Source organism: Equus caballus, unplaced genomic scaffold (assembly GCF_041296265.1).
Source record: "Equus caballus isolate H_3958 breed thoroughbred unplaced genomic scaffold, TB-T2T haplotype1-0000016, whole genome shotgun sequence".
Classification (NCBI taxonomy): domain Eukaryota; kingdom Metazoa; phylum Chordata; class Mammalia; order Perissodactyla; family Equidae; genus Equus; species Equus caballus.
The window spans coordinates 9309582-9317785 of NW_027222391.1; the positions used below are offsets into that span (position 1 = coordinate 9309582).

Consider the following 8204-nt stretch of genomic DNA (forward strand, 5'->3'; position numbering starts at 1 on the left):
CATCCTTTGTTTAAGGTAGCATTGGCCAAGATTCTCCACTCTAAACTTGAATGTGAAATTTGAAATACAGTTGAGGTAAGAACAGCTATTTCTGCATTCTCCCTTTTCTTTTATTTAAAATTCTACAGTTTATGTTTTCTTCCATCGAAATGTATTATTTCAATAATTCCATATCTACAAGTAATTAATGGGATAGAAGTGACGATGTGATTTTCTCAAGATTTAGAAGAAAATGCACCTACCACAATGACATAGGAGACAGTGTTTCAACTAATTGCATAGTTTGTGGCCAATTGAGTAACACTCAATTATAATTCTCTGTATTCTATATCTTCATAGTCAAGGAGGCAGATATAAGACCCAGAATTTGGCAGAATTTAGACTGTGAATTCAGCTTTTAACTTTTTCTTTGTATCCTCTGAGATCTCTTATGTCCTGGAAATATAATGCTATTTTACTAGCATATCCATTGAAATATACTGTCACGTTTGTTAAAAATATCAATATCATATATACATAATTTATATGATCTATTTATAATTTAATAATATATATATATATCAGAGTGGATGACATAAAAACACATTAGCAAATAGTTAATTGAAACTTAATTAACTTTAATTAATAAAATAAATGCTAATCAAAGTGTCAACAAAAGATTCACAAAATTACCCCAGGAGGAATTGTACCATTAATGGAGGTTTTGATGGAGTGCACACGATCATTTCATGTATAAAATTCTGTAATGAATTCCTAAGCATTAGCTGGAAGGCACAAACCAGTTACATTTTAAGATTTATTCCAACTCATAAATTCTATGGGTATTTAATTCTGTGTTATGTCTATGAAAGGTCAAAAATAAAATAATTAATACTAAGATTATTTGGCACTATTGGCAATGTAATTTGATCTCCTGGATCCTTAGCATATTCTTAGAACTGTAAACAGAGTACTCTGTGCTTCTGTTCTGCCTCTCTTGCTTCTCTGCTTTACAATTTCTTTTGGCTCTAAATTTAAATTTCAGTGCTGTATTAATTATACTAACAAGGGCTGAATTTTAAACAATACAATTATTACTATACACTTTCCATACCACTAGTTCTCATAACTTAGAAGGCATCAAAATTGCCTGGAGGACTGATCAAATCACGAATTGTGGGTCCCATCCCAGAGTTGTGGGTTCAGAAGTTCGTGATGTGGATAGAGAATTTGCATCCCTAACAAATTCTCAGGAGCTCCTGCTGCTGCTGGTTTGGGGGCCACACTTTGAGAATCACTGCTCTACATAGCAACTACACACAGACATATGAAGCCTCTTTCTTCTCTCTATTTCTCCCTTCTATTCAGTTTTGCTTTTCAGGCATAACCTTTGGTTCTTTATTTAACAAGAATCGTGATGTTATCTGAAGGAATTGAAAGCATCATACCCACTTTTATTCTCCTGGGTTTTGTAGAATACCCAGAACTCCAGGTTTCACTCTTCCTGGTTTTCTTGTCTATCGACACAGTCACTGCAGTGGGGGGTTTGGCTTGAAAATAATCATCAAGATCAACCTCCAAATCCACACAATCATGTACTTTTCCTTCAGTCACTTGCCCTTTGTACACTTCTTTTATTCCACCATAGTAACACATAAATTGTTAGAGAACTTGATTGTGGAAGATAGAACCATCTCTTTCTCTAGTTGCATTCTACAGTTTTGTTTTGCTTGTATATTTAGAGTAATAGAAACTTTCAAGTTGGCAGTGATGACCTATGACCATTCTGTGGCAGTTTGTCCTCCCTTGCTCTACATCACTACTATGTCCCAGAAGCATGTGCTCTGCTGGTGGCTGGGTCTTACTCATGGGGTGTAATGTGTTCCCTGGCAGACACATATTTTCTTCTAGCATTGCTTTCCAGCATATGCTATAGAAATAGCATAATTATTTCTGTCTCCTGCTTTGATATAAGCCACGTGCTGCATTTTATTATTGCCCTATTCAATGAGGTGAGCAGCCTGACAATTATTCTGATGTCTTATATAGTCATTTTTATTACTGTTGTGAGGAACCTTCTGAGAGTGGGGGCCAGAAAACCTTCTCCTCTTGTGCCTCTCACCTGACAGCCATCACCATCTTCCATGGAACCAACATTTCCCTATGTTGTATCCCTACTCCTAAAACTTCTTGGCTTACAGTTAAAGTGGCATCTATGTTTTACATGGTGGTGATTCCCATGCTGAATCCTTTGACCTACAGCCTTAGGGAAAAAGATGTGAAAGACACATTCAGAAAATTAGTTGTCAGAAAATTGCTTTGCCAAAACAATGTAATATTGTTAGATTAAATTTTGTAATTCTAAAAAATTATTTTCTATGCTCAGATTGTTTAACTCTTATAGTGAAGTTGATGATTCCATCTATTTAGTCAATAAGATGTTAGTTAATATATCTATGACAGTATAACATCTTATGATTACGGATTTTTGCATATATTTTTTTTTAAATTTCTCTAAGCCACATGTAAATCAAAATTTTACAAATTAAAATTCTTGGACCACATTTTGCAATTTGTTTTTGAGGAAAATTACCCCTGAGCTAAATTCTTCTACCAGTCCTCCTCATTTTGCTGAGGAGGACTGGTGCTGAGCTAACATCCATGCCCATCTTCCTCTGATTTATATGTGGGACACCTGCCACAGCATGCTTGACAAGCAGTGCCATGTCCACACCCAGGAAATGACCCAGCAAACCAGGGGCCACTGAAGCAGAACAGGTAAACTTAACAGCTGTGCCACTGGGCTGGCCCCCATATTTTCTAACATATGTAAATTATTTTTAAATACTTTGTCATTTGGTGTAATTTTTTATGTGTGTTTCCAAAGTAAAACTAATTCTCAGCTTAACAAATACGTGCAGATCAAGAACGGTTCCTTATAATAGTAATTAGGAAGCTCATATTCCAGAGCTGGATGTAACAAAATGCTTAAGCTTACTATACCTTGTACAGCAATGAATATTATGCTCTTTATTGTATTGAATGGCAGAAGTTGTCTTTTACTCATGAAAATTCTAGCCAATTGACAAGCAAACAAAATTGAATAAAGTATTGTTCTGCTTTCTCTAAAATTATATCGTATTTTATTCAAAAAAAATTGTATAATAAAGGCAGTAGGACAGTAATAAAGACCAGAAGTGAGCTCAAGCATATCTTGTCATTTGAATTTGAACAAATGTGTCATTATAATTCAATGAAGAAAGGATGATTTTCAACAAATAATTGTAAGATAACTGAATATACATATGGGTAAGTGAGCCTTAACTTTTATAACTTTTATTTTACACCATACACATCTATTACCTCAAATTAAATGAAATGGATCATAGATCTAAACATAAAAATTAAAACCTCAGGAGTGATGCTAGCGTCATGGCAGAGTGAACTTGCTTGGGATCCTCTCCCCTAGAACATACAATGAAAAGGGACACTGATATTCCAACAGAGGACATTTTAACACGACACAAAAACATTGGAGAGACCCACACAGCCATACAATGGAGGGTGGAGAGGTTGGAGTCCCCTCAGAAGAGCTGGACCAGGGTAAGAGAAAACTTTGCTCCCTCACCTAATACACTGTGATCCACAACGTCAGGAGGCTCTTAGAGGGAAGAAAGGGGAGAGGGGACGCTCATTTGTGGGAACCTCATGGACCCCCAAGGTCTGGCAGCCTACCTAGAAGACCTCTAGTGGGGCAAGAGCTTTCACAACAGTGGGCTCATCAAGCACACACCCCAGGAAAGCAGCTAGCAGGAGCGAGAAACCCAAGAAAGCATGCAAGAGAAAGCACCCTTTCCCCTCACCCGCCCTGTGCCCACTCCACTGCCTGGGATCTTGGCGGAAGGCAGAGGGCTCAGGATATCTGGCTCTTGACATCCACCAGTGGTGATAGGTGGTAACCGCAACCACATAATATCAAGTTGCCTAAGATACGACCTGCCTCATCTACCAATATCAAATAGTATGTCAAATCACCAGACCAGAGAGAATATGACAAGTACCCAGAATTTGGTCCTGAGGACACAGAAATATGTAACCTAAATGACAATGAATTCAAAATATCTATCACCAAAAAACTCAAAGAAGTAAAAGAGGCTGTAGAGAAACAATTCAACGAGTCAGGAGCTACATCACAAAAGAGATGGAAACTATAAAGAAGAACCAATCAGAAATATTAGAGATGAAAGACATGATGGAAGAGATAAAACAAAATATGGATTCCCTTAATGCTCAAGTGGACATCATAGAGGAGTGTATCAGCATAATCAAAGACAGACATGTTGAAATGTTCCACACAGAGGAGGAGAGAGAGCTAAGACTAATAAGAAATGAAGAAAGTCTCTGAGAAATATCAAGCTTAATTAGGAAATGCAACATAAGAATCATAGGTATTCCAGAAGAAGTGAAGAATGGAGCAGAAAGTCTGTTCAAAAATATAATAACAGCCAACTTCACAAACTTGGAGAAGGAGGTGGAAGTATGTGTGGAAGAGTCTTCCAGATATCCTAGATATGCCATGTAAAAAGACCTACTGCAAGGCATATAATAGTAAAACTGGCAAAAATGAATGACAAAGAAAGAATACTAAGGGGATCAAGGCAGAAGAAAATAACCTATAAAGGAACCCCTATCAGGATTTCAGTGGATTTCTCTACAGAAACCTTACAAGCTGGGAAAGAATGGAATGACATATTCAAATATTTGAAAGACAAAAATTTTCAGCCAAGAATACTCTATCTAGCAAAGATATCCTTCAGATATGATGGAGAAACAAAAACTTTCCCATACAAACAAAAGCTAAGGGAGTTCATAGCCACAAGACCCCCACCCCCACAAGAAATATTCAAGAAAGCCCTCATCCCTGAAAAAAAGGGAGAAAGTTGTTACAAATCACACAGTAAGGAGATGAAAAGGTACACAAAATCAGAATAGGATAGGAAATATTCAAGTATATCATTAAAGATAAAGGAAAGGAAAACACCAAAAACAATGATAATCTCGTCACGCGAACCACAAACTCACAACACAAAATGCAATAACATGAAAGATAAACAACTTAGGAGGGGAGGAGGAAAGGGACCAAATTGGTTTAGACTAAGGAATTAAGAGGCCATCAAAAAATGGACTATCTTATACATGAGATTCTGAATACAAACCTCATGTGAACCACTAAACAAAAAAGCAGAACAGAGACAAAATAATAAATAAGGAGAAAGAAGGGAAACATATCATAAAAAACTACATAATTCAGTGGTAGACCAAAACACACAGGATGAGAAACAAAGGGAATGCAGGAGAATCAGAAAATGAGTGAAAATATGACAGGATTAAGCCCTGGTATACTGATAATCACCCTAGACGTAAATGGATTGACTTCTGTAATAAAAAGACACCGAGTGGCAAGATGGATTAAAGAACAAGACCCAACAATGCGCTACCTCTAGGAAACACATCTCAGCTCCAATGAAAAACACAGGGTCAGCATGAAGGCATGGAAGATGATACTCCAAGCTAATGGCAAACAAAAGAAAGCAGGTGTCGCAATACTTATATCAGACAAAGTAGACTTCAAGATAAGACAAGCAAAGAGTGACAAAGAGGGGCAGTATATAATGATCAAAGTGACACTCCATCGAGAAAAAAATAACACTTACAAATATCTATGTACCCAACACAGGAACACCAAAGTTCATAAAGCAACTATTAACAAATCTAAGAGAAGATATTAATAATAACACAATATTAGTACTGGACCTCAACACTCCACTCACATCAATGGATAGGTCATCCAGATTTAAAATCAACAAGGAAACAGTGAAATTAAATGAAAAGCCAAACCATTTGGACTTAATAGTCATATATACAATACTCTATCCAATAACAGCAGAATACATATTCTTCACAAATGTCATGGAACGTTCTCAAAGATATACCATATCCTGGGAAGCTGGGCAAGCATCAATAAATTTAAGAAAATGGAAATAATAACAAGCACCTTTCCAATCACAATGCTATAAAGCTAGAAATTAATTACAAGAAAAAAGCTGAGAAAGGGAAGATGTGGAGGGTAAATAACATGCTATTGAACAAGCAATGAATCATTGAAGGAATTAGAAGAGAAACTGAAAAATATCTGGAGACAAATGAAAATGATAACATACAATACCAACTCATTTGGGATGCAGCAAAAGCTGTATTAAGAGGGAAATTCATCGCAGTACAGGCATGCCTTAACAAACGAGAAAACCCAAAATAAGTAATCTGAAATTACACCTAACTGAATTAGAAAAAGAAGAAAAAACAAAGTGCAAAGTCAATAGGAGAGAAATAATAAAAATCAGAGCATAAATAAGTGCTATTGAAACAAAAAAGGTAGTAGAAAGGATCAATGAAACAAAGAGCTTTGCATAAGATTCTTAATTATCATTAAGAATACAAACAAAATTGACAACCCCCTAGCCAGACTTACACAGAGAAAAAATAGAGTAATCTCAGATAAACAAAATTAGAAATGAAAGAGGAGAAATAATGGACACTACAGAAATACAATGGATTACAAGAGAATATTAAGAAAAACTGTATGCTAACAAAACAGATAATCTAGAGGAAATGGAAAAATTCTTAGACTCTTACAACTTCCCAAAGCTGAATCATGAAGAAAGAGATAATCTGAATAGATCAATAACAAGGAAAGAGATAAAACAATAATCAAAAGCATCCCAAAGAATGAAAATCCAGGACCAGATGACTTTCCTGGGGAATTCTAGCAAACTTTTAGAGAAGATTTAATACCTATTCTACTCAAGCTATTCCAAAACATTAGGGAAGATGAAACAGTTCCTAACACATTCTATGAGGCTGACACCACTCTGATACCAAAGCCTGACAAGGACAAGACAAAAAAAGGAAAACTAAAGGCCAACATTGTTGATGAACATAGATGCAAAAGTCCTCAACAAAATGTTGGCAACCTGAATTCAGCAATACATCAAAATAATCATACATCACGATCAAGTGGGATGTATACCAGGGGCACAGGGATGGTTCAACATCTGTAAATCAGTCATTGTAGTACACTACATCAAAAATTGAGGAATAAAAACCACATGATCATCTCAATAGATGTAGAGAAAGCATTTGACAAGATCCTACAACCACTTTTGATAAAACTCTTAACAAAATGGAGATAGAAGGAAATTACCTCAACACAATAAAGGTCATATATGACAAACCCACAGCCAACATCATACTCAATGGGCAAAACCTGAACACTATCCCTCTGAGAACAGGAACAAGATAAAGATGCCCACTCTCGCCACTCTTATTCGGTATAGCACTGGAGGTTTTGCCCAGAGCAATTAAGCAAGAGAAAGGAGAAAAAGGAATCCAAATAGGGAGTGAAGATGTGAAACACCTGCTGTTTGCAGACAGCATGATCTTATATATAGAAAACCCTAAAGAATCCATTGGAAAACTATTAGAAATAACAACTACAGTAAAATTTCAGGGTACAAAATCAACTGACAAAAATCAGTTGCTCTTCTATACTCTAATAATGAACTTATAGAAAGAGAACTCAATAATACAATTCCATTTACAATTGCAACAAAAGAGTAAAGTGTCTAGGAATAAATTTAACCAAGGTGGTGCAGGACTTATACAATGAAAACTATAAGACATTACTGAAAGAAATTGATAATGGCATAAAGAGATGGAAAGGGATTCCTTGCACATGGTTTGGAAGAATAAACATAGTTAAAATGTCCATACTACCAAAAGCAATCTACAAATTCAACGTAATCCCAATCAGAATCCTAATGACATTCTTCATGGAAATAGAAGAAAGAATTCTAAAATTCATAAGGGGAAACCAAAGACTCCAACTTGCTAAAGCAATCCTGAGAAAAAAGAGCAAAACTGGAGGCATCACAATCCCTGACTCTAAAGGGTACTACAAAGCCATAGTGATCCAAACGGCATGGTGCAGGTACAAAAACAGGCACACAAATCGAGGGAGCAGAACTGAAAGCCCAGTAATAAAACCACACATGTATGGACAGCTAATCTTCAACAAAGGTGCCAGGAGCATACAATGGAGAAAAGACAGTCTCTTCAATAAATGGTGTTGGGAAAACTGGACAGCCAGATGGAAAAGAATGAAGGTA

The 8204-nt window shown here is 36.2% G+C and overlaps 1 pseudogene; it reads left to right on the top strand.

The window, feature by feature from the left end:
• Positions 1-1396: 1396 nt before the first annotated feature.
• On the top strand, positions 1397-2329 carry LOC138922874 (olfactory receptor 5D13-like; annotated as a pseudogene).
• Positions 2330-8204: the final 5875 nt, after the last annotated feature.